Raw genomic sequence first — 14,736 nt, 5'->3', positions numbered from 1 at the left:
TGGCCACGATCAATATTTTAGAGGATAACGCGTGCTAGGTCTGGGTTAGGTCTGGGATTTGCCCGCATCAGGCTCATACCTTCGCGTTCTTCACATACTTGTTGAACAGATCTTGGACTTCTTCTGATTTGAATCACGTAGTAATGCGATACTACACATAAAACAGTCTATTTAACCTGGTCACGGTTAATATTTTGGAGGATAACGCATGCTAGGTCTGGGTTAGGTCTGGGATTTGCCCGCATCAGGCTCATACCTTCGCGTTCTTCACATACTCGTTAAACAGATCCTGGTCTTCTTCTGGTTTGAATCACGTAGTAATGAGGTACCACACTGGAACAGTCAATTAAACTTGGCCACGATCAATGTTTTAGAGGATAGCGCATGTTAGGTCCAGGTTTGGTCTGGGATTTGCCGTCATCAGGCTCATGCAATCGCATATTTCGCATTCTTGTTGGCCAGTTCCTGGTGCTTTTCTGGATTGTATCACGTAGTAATGTGGTACCACACTGAAAGAGTCGATAAAACTCGGTTTCGACCAATATTTTAGAGGATAACGCATGTTAAGTCTAGGTTAGGTCTGGAATATGCTCTCTTCAGGCTCATACCTTCGTATATTTCGCACACTTGTAGACCACATCGTTGGTTTTTTCTGGTTTGGACCACGTAGTAATGCGGTACCACACTGAAACAGTCAATAAAACCTGGCCACGATCAATATTTTAGAGGGTAACGCATGTTAGGTCTGGGTTAGGTCTGGGATTTGCCCTCATCAGGCTCATGCAATCGCATATTTCGCATACTTGTTGGCCAGATCCTCGTCCTTTTCTGGTTTGAATCACGTAGTATTGTGGTACCACACAGAAACAGTCAATTAAACCTGGCCACGATCAATATTTTAGAGGATAACGCATGCTAGGTCCGGGTTTGGTCTGGGACTTGCCCTCATTAGGCTCATACTTTCGCATTCTTCACATACTTGTTGAACAGATCCTGGGTTTTTTCTGGTTTGGATAAGGTGGTAATGTGGTACCACACTGAAACAGTCGATTAAGCCTGGCCACGATCAATATTTTAGAGGATAACGCGTGCTAGGTCTGGGTTAGGTCTGGGATTTGCCCGCATCAGGCTCATACCTTCGCGTTCTTCACATACTTGTTGAACAGATCCTGGACTTCTTCTGATTTGAATCACGTAGTGATGCGGTACTACACATAAAACAGTCTATTAAACCTGGCCACGGTCAATATTTTGGAGGATAACGCATGCTAGGTCTGGGTTAGGTCTGGTGTTTGCCGTCATCAGGCTCATGCAATCGCAAATTTCGCATTCTTGTTGGCCAGTTCCTGGTGCTTTTCTGGATTGTATCACGTAGTAATGTGGTACCACACTGAAAGAGTCGATTAAACCTGGTTTCGATCAATATTTTGGAGGATACCGCATGTTAGGTCTAGGTTAGGTCTGGGATTTGCCCTGATCAGAATCATACTTCCGCATTCTTCATATACTTGTTAAACAGATCCTGGTCTTCTTCTGGTTTGAATCACGTAGTAATGAGGTACCACACAGAAACAGTCAATTAAGCCTTGCCACGATCAATATTTTAGAGGATAACGCATGTTAGGTCTAGGTTAGGTCTGGGATTTGCCCTCATCAGGCTCATACCTTCGCGTTCTTCACATACTTGTTAAACAGATCCTGGTCTTCTTCTGGTTTGAATCACGTAGTAATGAGGTACCACACTGAAACAGTCAATAAAACCTGGCCACGATCAATATTTTATAGCAGAACGCATATTAGGTCTAGGTCAGGTCTGGAATTTGCTCTCAACAGGCTCATACTTTCGTATATTTCGCATACTTGTTGGCCAGATCCTGGGCTTTGTATGGTTTGGATCACGTAGTAATGTGGTACCACGCTGAAACAGTCGATTAAACCTGGTTTCGATCAATATTTTAGAGGATAACGCATGTTAGGTCTAGGTTAGATCTGGGATTTGCCCTCATCAGGCTCATACAATCGGATATTTCACATTCTTGTTGCCCAGATCCTGGTCTTCTTCTGGTTTGAATCACGTAGTATTGTGGTACCACACAGAAACAGTCAATTAAACCTGGCCACGATCAATATTTTAGAGGATAACGCATGTTAGGTCTAGGTTAGGTCTGGGATTTGCCCTCATCAGGCTCATACCTTCGCGTTCTTCACATACTTGTTAAACAGATCCTGGTCTTCTTCTGGTTTGAATCACGTAGTAATGAGGTACCACACTGAAACAGTCAATAAAACCTGGCCACGATCAATATTTTAGAGGATAACGCATGTTAGGTCTAGGTTAGGTCTGGGATTTGTGCTCATCAGACTCATGCTTTCGCAATCTTCACATAGTTGATGAACAGATCCTGGGCTTCTTCTGGTTTGAATCACGTAGTATTGTGGTACCACACAGAAACAGTCAATTAAGCCTGGCCACGATCAATATTTTAGAGGATAACGCATGTTAGGTCTGGGTTAGGTCTGGGATTTGCCGTCATCAGACTCATACTTTCGCATTCTTCACATACTTGTTCAACAGGTCCAGGGTTTCTTCTGGTTTGGATCACGTAGTAATGTGGTACCACACTAAAACAGTCGATTAAGCCTGGTTTCGATCAATATTTTAGAGGATAACGCATGTTAGGACTAGGTTAGGTCTGGGATTTGCCGTCATCAGGCTCACGCAATCGCATATTTCGCATTCTTGTTGGCCAGATCCTGGTCCTTTTCTGGATTGTATCACGTAGTAATATGGTACCACCCTGAAAGAGTCGATTAAACCTGGTTTCGATCAATATTTTAGAGGATAACGCATGTTAGGTCTAGGTTAGATCTGGGATTTGCCCTCATCAGGCTCATAAAATCGCATGTTTCACATTCTTGTAGGCCAGATCCTGGTCTTCTTCTGGTTTGAATCACGAAGTATTGTGGTACCACACAGAAACAGTCAATTAAACCTGGCCACGATCAATATTTTAGAGGATAACGCATGTTAGGTCTAGGTTAGGTCTGGGATTTGCCGTCATCTGGCACATACAATCGCATATTTCACATTCTTGTAGGCCAGATCCTGGTCTTCTTCTGGTTTGAATCACGTAGTATTGTGGTACCACACAGAAACAGTCAATTAAACCTGGCCACGATCAATATTTTAGAGGATGACGCATGTTAGGTCTAGGTTAGGTCTGGGATTTGTCCTCATCAGACTCATGCTTTCGCAATCTTCACATAGTTGATGAACAGATCCCGGACTTCTTCTGGTTTGAATCACGTAGTATTGTGGTACCACACAGAAACAGTCAATTAAGCCTGGCAACGATCAATATTTTAGAGGATAACGCATGCTAGGTCTGGGTTAGGTCTGGGACTTGCACTCATCTGGCTCATACAATCGCATATTTCGTATTCTTGTAGGCCAGATCCTGGTCTTCTTCTGGTTTGAATCACGAAGTATTGTGGTACCACACAGAAACAGTCAATTGAACCTGGCCACGATCAATATTTTAGATGATAACGCATGTTAGGTCTAGGTTAGGTCTGGGATTTGCCGTCATCAGGCTCATGCAATCCCATATTTCGCATTCTTGTTGGCCAGTTCCTGGTCCTTTTCTGGATTGTATCACGTAGTAATGTGGTACCACACTGAAAGTGTCGACTAAACCTGGTTTCGATCAATATTTTAGAGGATAACCCATGTTAGGTCTAGGTTAGCTCTGGGATTTGCCCTCATCAGACTCATACTTTCGCATTCTTCACATAGTTGATGAACATATCCTGGACTTCTTCTGGTTTGAATCACGTAGTATTGTGGTACCACACAGAAACAGACAATTAAACCTGGCCACGATCAATATTTTAGAGGATAACCCATGTTAGGACTAGGTTAGCTCTGGTATTTGCCCTCATCGGGCTCATACAATCGCATATTTCACATTCTTGTTGGCCAGTACCTGGTCTTCTTCTGGTTTGAATCACGTAGTATTGTGGTACCACACAGAAACAGTAAATTAAACCTGGCCACGATCAATATTTTAGAGGATAACGCATGCTAGGTCCGGGTTTGGTCTGGGACTTGCCCTCATTAGGCTCATACTTTCGCATTCTTCACATACTTGTTGAACAGATCCTGGGTTTTTTCTGGTTTGGATAAGGTGGTAATGTGGTACCACACTGAAACAGTCGATCAAGCCTGGCCACGATCAATATTTTAGAGGATAACGCGTGCTAGGTCTGGGTTAGGTCTGGGATTTGCCCGCATCAGGCTCATACCTTCGCGTTCTTCACATACTTGTTGAACAGATCTTGGACTTCTTCTGATTTGAATCACGTAGTAATGCGATACTACACATAAAACAGTCTATTTAACCTGGTCACGGTTAATATTTTGGAGGATAACGCATGCTAGGTCTGGGTTAGGTCTGGGATTTGCCCGCATCAGGCTCATACCTTCGCGTTCTTCACATACTCGTTAAACAGATCCTGGTCTTCTTCTGGTTTGAATCACGTAGTAATGAGGTACCACACTGGAACAGTCAATTAAACTTGGCCACGATCAATGTTTTAGAGGATAGCGCATGTTAGGTCCAGGTTTGGTCTGGGATTTGCCGTCATCAGGCTCATGCAATCGCATATTTCGCATTCTTGTTGGCCAGTTCCTGGTGCTTTTCTGGATTGTATCACGTAGTAATGTGGTACCACACTGAAAGAGTCGATAAAACTCGGTTTCGACCAATATTTTAGAGGATAACGCATGTTAAGTCTAGGTTAGGTCTGGAATATGCTCTCTTCAGGCTCATACCTTCGTATATTTCGCACACTTGTAGACCACATCGTTGGTTTTTTCTGGTTTGGACCACGTAGTAATGCGGTACCACACTGAAACAGTCAATAAAACCTGGCCACGATCAATATTTTAGAGGGTAACGCATGTTAGGTCTGGGTTAGGTCTGGGATTTGCCCTCATCAGGCTCATGCAATCGCATATTTCGCATACTTGTTGGCCAGATCCTCGTCCTTTTCTGGTTTGAATCACGTAGTATTGTGGTACCACACAGAAACAGTCAATTAAACCTGGCCACGATCAATATTTTAGAGGATAACGCATGCTAGGTCCGGGTTTGGTCTGGGACTTGCCCTCATTAGGCTCATACTTTCGCATTCTTCACATACTTGTTGAACAGATCCTGGGTTTTTTCTGGTTTGGATAAGGTGGTAATGTGGTACCACACTGAAACAGTCGATTAAGCCTGGCCACGATCAATATTTTAGAGGATAACGCGTGCTAGGTCTGGGTTAGGTCTGGGATTTGCCCGCATCAGGCTCATACCTTCGCGTTCTTCACATACTTGTTGAACAGATCCTGGACTTCTTCTGATTTGAATCACGTAGTGATGCGGTACTACACATAAAACAGTCTATTAAACCTGGCCACGGTCAATATTTTGGAGGATAACGCATGCTAGGTCTGGGTTAGGTCTGGTGTTTGCCGTCATCAGGCTCATGCAATCGCAAATTTCGCATTCTTGTTGGCCAGTTCCTGGTGCTTTTCTGGATTGTATCACGTAGTAATGTGGTACCACACTGAAAGAGTCGATTAAACCTGGTTTCGATCAATATTTTGGAGGATACCGCATGTTAGGTCTAGGTTAGGTCTGGGATTTGCCCTGATCAGAATCATACTTCCGCATTCTTCATATACTTGTTAAACAGATCCTGGTCTTCTTCTGGTTTGAATCACGTAGTAATGAGGTACCACACAGAAACAGTCAATTAAGCCTGGCCACGATCAATATTTTAGAGGATAACGCATGTTAGGTCTAGGTTAGGTCTGGGATTTGCCCTCATCAGGCTCATACCTTCGCGTTCTTCACATACTTGTTAAACAGATCCTGGTCTTCTTCTGGTTTGAATCACGTAGTAATGAGGTACCACACTGAAACAGTCAATAAAACCTGGCCACGATCAATATTTTATAGCAGAACGCATATTAGGTCTAGGTCAGGTCTGGAATTTGCTCTCAACAGGCTCATACTTTCGTATATTTCGCATACTTGTTGGCCAGATCCTGGGCTTTGTATGGTTTGGATCACGTAGTAATGTGGTACCACGCTGAAACAGTCGATTAAACCTGGTTTCGATCAATATTTTAGAGGATAACGCATGTTAGGTCTAGGTTAGATCTGGGATTTGCCCTCATCAGGCTCATACAATCGGATATTTCACATTCTTGTTGCCCAGATCCTGGTCTTCTTCTGGTTTGAATCACGTAGTATTGTGGTACCACACAGAAACAGTCAATTAAACCTGGCCACGATCAATATTTTAGAGGATAACGCATGTTAGGTCTAGGTTAGGTCTGGGATTTGCCCTCATCAGGCTCATACCTTCGCGTTCTTCACATACTTGTTAAACAGATCCTGGTCTTCTTCTGGTTTGAATCACGTAGTAATGAGGTACCACACTGAAACAGTCAATAAAACCTGGCCACGATCAATATTTTAGAGGATAACGCATGTTAGGTCTAGGTTAGGTCTGGGATTTGTGCTCATCAGACTCATGCTTTCGCAATCTTCACATAGTTGATGAACAGATCCTGGGCTTCTTCTGGTTTGAATCACGTAGTATTGTGGTACCACACAGAAACAGTCAATTAAGCCTGGCCACGATCAATATTTTAGAGGATAACGCATGTTAGGTCTGGGTTAGGTCTGGGATTTGCCGTCATCAGACTCATACTTTCGCATTCTTCACATACTTGTTCAACAGGTCCAGGGTTTCTTCTGGTTTGGATCACGTAGTAATGTGGTACCACACTAAAACAGTCGATTAAGCCTGGTTTCGATCAATATTTTAGAGGATAACGCATGTTAGGACTAGGTTAGGTCTGGGATTTGCCGTCATCAGGCTCACGCAATCGCATATTTCGCATTCTTGTTGGCCAGATCCTGGTCCTTTTCTGGATTGTATCACGTAGTAATATGGTACCACCCTGAAAGAGTCGATTAAACCTGGTTTCGATCAATATTTTAGAGGATAACGCATGTTAGGTCTAGGTTAGATCTGGGATTTGCCCTCATCAGGCTCATAAAATCGCATGTTTCACATTCTTGTAGGCCAGATCCTGGTCTTCTTCTGGTTTGAATCACGAAGTATTGTGGTACCACACAGAAACAGTCAATTAAACCTGGCCACGATCAATATTTTAGAGGATAACGCATGTTAGGTCTAGGTTAGGTCTGGGATTTGCCGTCATCTGGCACATACAATCGCATATTTCACATTCTTGTAGGCCAGATCCTGGTCTTCTTCTGGTTTGAATCACGTAGTATTGTGGTACCACACAGAAACAGTCAATTAAACCTGGCCACGATCAATATTTTAGAGGATGACGCATGTTAGGTCTAGGTTAGGTCTGGGATTTGTCCTCATCAGACTCATGCTTTCGCAATCTTCACATAGTTGATGAACAGATCCCGGACTTCTTCTGGTTTGAATCACGTAGTATTGTGGTACCACACAGAAACAGTCAATTAAGCCTGGCAACGATCAATATTTTAGAGGATAACGCATGCTAGGTCTGGGTTAGGTCTGGGACTTGCACTCATCTGGCTCATACAATCGCATATTTCGTATTCTTGTAGGCCAGATCCTGGTCTTCTTCTGGTTTGAATCACGAAGTATTGTGGTACCACACAGAAACAGTCAATTGAACCTGGCCACGATCAATATTTTAGATGATAACGCATGTTAGGTCTAGGTTAGGTCTGGGATTTGCCGTCATCAGGCTCATGCAATCCCATATTTCGCATTCTTGTTGGCCAGTTCCTGGTCCTTTTCTGGATTGTATCACGTAGTAATGTGGTACCACACTGAAAGTGTCGGTTAAACCTGGATTCGATCAATATTTTAGAGGATAACGCATGCTAGGTCTGGGTTAGGTCTGGGATTTGCCCTCATCAGACTCATACTTTCGCCTTCTTCACATAGTTGATGAACAGATCCTGGAGTTCTTCTGCTTTGAATCACGTAGTATTGTGGTACCACACAGAAACAGTCAATTAAACCTGGCCACGATCAATATTTTAGAGGATAACGCATGTTAGGTCTAGGTTAGGTCTGGGATTTGTCCTCATCAGACTCATGCTTTCGCAATCTTCACATAGTTGATGAACAGATCCTGGACTTCTTCTGGTTCGAATCACGTAGTATTGTGGTACCACACAGAAACAGTCAATTAAACCTGGCCACGATCAATATTTTAGAGGATAACGCATGCTAGGCCTAGGTTAGGTCTGGGATTTGTCCTCATCAGACTCATGCTTTCGCAATCTTCACATAGTTGATGAACAGATCCTGGACTTCTTCTGGTTTGAATCACGTAGTATTGTGGTACCACACAGAAACAGTCAATTAAGCCTAGCCACGATCAATATTTTAGAGGATAACGCATGTTAGGTCTAGGTTAGATCTGGGATTTGCCCTCATCAGGCTCATACAATCGCATGTTTCATATTCTTGTAGGCCAGATCCTGGTCTTCTTCTGGATTGTATCACGTAGTAATGTGGTACCACACTGAAAGGGTCGGTTAAACCTGGTTTCGATCAATATTTTAGCGGATAACGCATGCTAGGTCTAGGTTAGGTCTGGGATTTGCCGTCATCAGGCTCATGCAATCCCATATTTGGCATTCTTGTTGAACAGATCCTGTGTTTTTTCTGGTTTGGATCAGGTAGTAATGTGGTACCACACTGAAACAGTCGATTAAACTCGGTTTCGACCACTATTTTAGAGGATAACGCATGTAAAGTCCAGGTTAGGTCTGGAATGTGCACTCATTAGGCTCATACTTTCGTATATTTCGCTCACTTGTTGACCAGATCGTTGGTTTTGTCTGGTTTGGATCACGCAGTAATGTGGTACCACACTGAAACAGTCAATAAAACCTGGCCGCGATCAATATTTTATAGGATAACGCATGTTAGGTCTAGGTTACGTCTGGAATTTGCTCTCAACAGGCACAGACTTTCGTATATTTCGGACACATGTTGGCCAGATCCTGGGCTTTGTATGGTTTGGATCACGTAGTAATGTGGTACCACACTGAAACAGTCGATTAAGCCTGGCCACGATCAATATTTTAGAGGATTCCGCATGTTAGGTCTAGGTTAGGACTGGGATTTGTCCTCATCAGACTCATGCTTTCGCAATCTTCACATAGTTGATGAACAGATCCCGGACTTCTTCTGGTTCGAATCACGTAGTATTGTGGTACCACACAGAAACAGTCAATTAAGCCTGGCCACGATCAATATTTTAGAGGATAACGCATGCTAGGTCTGGGTTAGGTCTGGGACTTGCACGCATCTGGCTCATACAATCGCATATTTCGTATTCTTCTTGGACAGATCCTGGTCTTCTTCTGGCTTGAATCACGTAGTATTGTGCTACAACACAGAAGCAGTCAATTAAAGCTGGCCACGATCAATATTTTAGAGGATAACGCATGTTAGGTCTAGGTTAGGTCTGGGATTTGCCGTCATCAGGCTCATGCAATCGCATATTTCGCATTCTTGTTGGCCAGTTCCTGGTCCTTTTCTGGATTGTATCACGTAGTAATGTGGTACCACACTGAAGGAGTCGATTAAACCTGGTTTCGATCACTATTTTAGCGGATAACGCATGTTAGGTCTGTGTTGGCTTTGGTACTTGCCCTCATCAGGCTCATACAATCGCATTTCTCGCATTCTTGTTGGCCAGATCCTGGTCCTTTTCTGGTTTGTATCACGTAGCAATGTGGTACCACACTGAAACAGTCGATTAAGCCTGGCCACGAACAATATTTTAGAGGATAGCGCATGTTAGGTCTAGGCTTGGTCTGGTATTTGCCATCATCAGGCTCATACTTCCGCATTTCGCGCATTCTTGTTTGCCAGATCCTGGTCCTTTTCTGGATTGTATCACGTAGTAATGTGGTACCACACTGAAACTGTCGATAAAACTCGGTTTCGACTAATATTTTAGAAGATAACGCATGTTAAGTCTAGGTTAGGTCTGGGATTTGCCATCATCACGCTCATACAATCGCATATTTCACATTCCTGTAGGCCAGATCCTGGTCTTCTTCTGGTTTGTATCACGCAGTACTGTGGTACCACACAGAAACAGTCAATTAAACCTGGCCACGATCAATATTTTAGAGGATAACGCATGTTAGGTCTAGGTTAGGTCTGGGATTTGCCGTCATCAGGCTCATGCAATCACATATTTCGCATTCTTGTTGGCCAGTTCCTGGTCCTTTTCTGGATTGTATCACGTAGTAATGTGGTTCCACACTGAAACAGTCGATTAAGCCTGGCCACGAACAATATTTTAGAGGATAGCGCATGTTACGTCTAGGCTTGGTCTGGTATTTGCCATCATCAGGCTCATACTTTCGCATTTCTCGCATTCTTGTTGGCCAGTTCCGGGTCCTTTTCTGGATTGTATCACGTAGTAATGTGGTACCACACTGAAGGAGTCGATTAAACCTGGTTTCGATCACTATTTTAGAGGATAACGCATGTTAGGTCTGTGTTAGCTCTGGTACTTGCCCTCATCAGGCTCATACAATCGCATTTCTCGCATTCTTGTTGGCCAGATCCTGGTCCTTTTCTGGATTGTATCACGTAGTAATGTGGTACCACACTGAAACTGTCGATAAAACTCGGTTTCGACTAATATTTTAGAAGATAACGCATGTTAAGTCTAGGTTAGGTCTGGGATTTGCCATCATCACGCTCATACAATCGCATATTTCACATTCCTGTAGGCCAGATCCTGGTCTTCTTCTGGTTTGTATCACGTAGTATTGTGGTACCACACAGAAACAGTCAATTAAACCTGGCCACGATCAAAATTTTAGAGGAAAGCGCATGTTAGGTCTAGGTTAGGTCTGGGATTTGTCCTCATCAGACTCATGCTTTCGCAATCTTCACATAGTTGATGAACAGATCCTGGACTTCTTCTGGTTTGAATCACGTAGTATTGTGGTACCACACAGAAACAGTCAATTAAGCCTGGCAACGATCAATATTTTAGAGGATACCGCATGTTAGGTCTAGGTTAGGTCTGGGATTTGCCGTCATCAGGCTCATGCAATCCCATATTTCGCATTCTTGTTGGCCAGTTCCTGGTCCTTTTCTGGATTGTATCACGTAGTAATGTGGTACCACACTGAAAGTGTCGGTTAAACCTGGATTCGATCAATATTTTAGAGGATAACGCATGCTAGGTCTGGGTTAGGTCTGGGATTTGCCCTCATCAGACTCATACTTTCGCCTTCTTCACATAGTTGATGAACAGATCCTGGAGTTCTTCTGCTTTGAATCACGTAGTATTGTGGTACCACACAGAAACAGTCAATTAAACCTGGCCACGATCAATATTTTAGAGGATAACGCATGCTAGGTCTAGGTTAGGTCTGGGATTTGTCCTCATCAGACTCATGCTTTCGCAATCTTCACATAGTTGATGAACAGATCCTGGACTTCTTCTGGTTTGAATCACGTAGTATTGTGGTACCACACAGAAACAGTCAATTAAGCCTAGCCACGATCAATATTTTAGAGGATAACGCATGTTAGGTCTAGGTTAGATCTGGGATTTGCCCTCATCAGGCTCATACAATCGCATGTTTCATATTCTTGTAGGCCAGATCCTGGTCTTCTTCTGGTTTGAATCACGAAGTATTGTGGTACCACACAGAGACAGTCAATTAAACCTGGCTACGATCAATATTTTAGAGGATAACGCATGTTAGGTCTAGGTTAGGTCTGGGATTTGCCGTCATCAGTCTCATGCAATCCCATATTTCGCATTCTTGTTGGCCAGTTCCTGGTCCTTTTCTGGATTGTATCACGTAGTAATGTGGTACCACACTGAAAGGGTAGGTTAAACCTGGTTTCGATCAATATTTTAGAGGATAACACATGCTAGGTCTGGGTTAGGTCTGGGATTTGCCATCATCAGACTCATACTTTCGCCTTCTTCACATAGTTGATGAACTGATCCTGGAGTTCTTCTGGTTTGAATCACGTAGTATTGTGGTACCACACAGAAGCAGTCAATTAAGCCTGGCCACGATCAATACTTTAGAGGATAACGGATGCTAGGTCTGGGTTAGGTCTGGGATTTGTCCTCATCAGACTCATGCTTTCGCAATCTTCACATAGTTGATGAACAGATCCTGGACTTCTTCTGGTTTGAATCACGTAGTATTGTGGTACCACACAGAAACAGTCAATTAAACCTGGCCACGATCAATATTTTAGAGGATAACGCATGCTAGGTCTAGGTTAGGTCTGGGATTTGTCCTCATCAGACTCATGCTTTCGCAATCTTCACATAGTTGATGAACAGATCCTGGACTTCTTCTGGTTTGGATCAGGTAGTAATGTGGTACCACACTGAAACAGTCGATTAAACTCGGTTTCGACCACTATTTTAGAGGAATACGCATGTTAAGTCCAGGTTAGGTCTGGAATCTGCTCTCGTCAGGCTCATACTTTCGTATATTTCGCACACTTGTTGACCAGATCGTTGGTTTTTTCTGGTTTGGATCACGCAGTAATGTGGTACCACACTGAAACAGTCAATAAAACCTGGCCACGATCAATATTTTAGAGGATAACGCATGTTAGGTCTAGGTTAGGTCTGGGATTTGTCCTCATCAGACTCATGCTTTCGCAATCTTCACATAGTTGATGAACAGATCCTGGACTTCTTCTGGTTTGAATCACGTAGTAATGTGGTACCACACTGAAACTGTCGATAAAACTCGGTTTCGACTAATATTTTAGAAGATAACGCATGTTAAGTCTAGGTTAGGTCTGGGATTTGCCATCATCACGCTCATACAATCGCATATTTCACATTCTTGTAGGCCAGATCCTGGTCTTCTTCTGGTTTGTATCACGTAGTATTGTGGTACCACACAGAAACAGTCAATTAAGCCTGGCCACGATCAATATTTTAGAGGATAACGCATGCTAGGTCTGGGTTAGGTCTAGGACTTGCACTCATCTGGCTCATACAATCGCATGTTTCATATTCTTGTAGGCCAGATCCTGGTCTTCTTCTGGTTTGAATCACGTAGTATTGTGGTTACCACACAGAAACAGTCAATTAAACCTGGCCACGATTAATATTTTAGAGGATAACGCATGTTAGGTCTAGGTTAGGTCTGGGATTTGCCGTCATCAGGCTCATGCAATCCCATATTTGGCATTCTTGTTGAACAGATCCTGTGTTTTTTCTGGTTTGGATCAGGTAGTAATGTGGTACCACACTGAAACAGTCGATTAAACTCGGTTTCGACCACTATTTTAGAGGATAACGCGTGTTAAGTCCAGGTTAGGTCTGGAATCTGCTCTCGTCAGGCTCATACGTTCGTATATTTCGCACCATTGTTGATCAGATCGTTGGTTTTTTCTGGTTTGGATCACGCAGTAATGTGGTACCACACTGAAACAGTCAATAAAACCTGGCCACGATCTATATTTTATAGAATAACGCATGTTAGGTCTAGGTTACGTCTGGAATTTGCTCTCAACAGGCTCATACTTTCGTATATTTCGGGCACATGTTGGCCAGTTCCTGGGCTTTGTATGGTTTGGATCACGTAGTAATGTGGTACCACGCTGAAACAGTCGATTAAGCCTGGCCACGATCAATATTTTAGAGGATACCGCATGTTAGGTCTAGGTTAGGTCTGGGATTTGCCGTCATCAGGCTCATGCAATCGCATATTTCGCATTCTTGTTGGCCAGTTCCTGGTCCTTTTCTGGATTGTATCACGTAGTAATGTGGTACCACACTGAAGGAGTCGATTAAACCTGGTTTCGATCACTATATTAGAGGATAACGCATGTTAGGTCTGTGTTAGCTCTGGTACTTGCCCTCATCAGGCTCATACAATCGCATTTCTCGCATTCTTGTTGGCCAGATCCTGGTCCTTTTCTGGTTTGTATCACGTAGCAATGTGGTTCCACACTGAAACAGTCGATTAAGCCTGGCCACGAACAATATTTTAGAGGATAGCGCATGTTACGTCTAGGCTTGGTCTGGTATTTGCCATCATCAGGTTCATACTTTCGCATTTCTCGCATTCTTGTTTGCCAGATCCTGGTCCTTTTCTGGATTGTATCACGTAGTAATGTGGTACCACACTGAAACAGTCGATTAAACTCGGTTTCGACCAATATTTTAGAGGATAACGCATCTTAAGTCTAGGTTAGGTCTGGGATTTGCCATCATCACGCTCATACAATCGCATATTTCACATTCTTGTAGGCCAGATCCTGGTCTTCTTCTGGTTTGTATCACGTAGTATTGTGGTACCACACAGAAACAGTCAATTAACCCTGCCACGATCAATATTTTAGAGGATAACGCATGCTAGGTCTAGGTTAGGTCTGGGATTTGTCCTCATCAGACTCATGCTTTCGCAATCTTCACATAGTTGATGAACAGATCCTGGACTTCTTCTGGTTTGAATCACGTAGTATTGTGGTACCACACAGAAACAGTCAATTAAGCCTGGCCACGATCAATATTTTAGAGGATAACGCATGTTAGGTCTAGGTTAGATCTGGGATTTGCCCTCATCAGGCTCATACAATCGCATGTTTCATATTCTTGTAGGCCAGATCCTGGTCTTCTTC

This window comes from Colletes latitarsis, chromosome 14, assembly GCF_051014445.1.
Source record: "Colletes latitarsis isolate SP2378_abdomen chromosome 14, iyColLati1, whole genome shotgun sequence".
Lineage (NCBI taxonomy): Eukaryota > Metazoa > Arthropoda > Insecta > Hymenoptera > Colletidae > Colletes > Colletes latitarsis.
Note: the sequence above shows the minus strand (reverse complement) of the source record.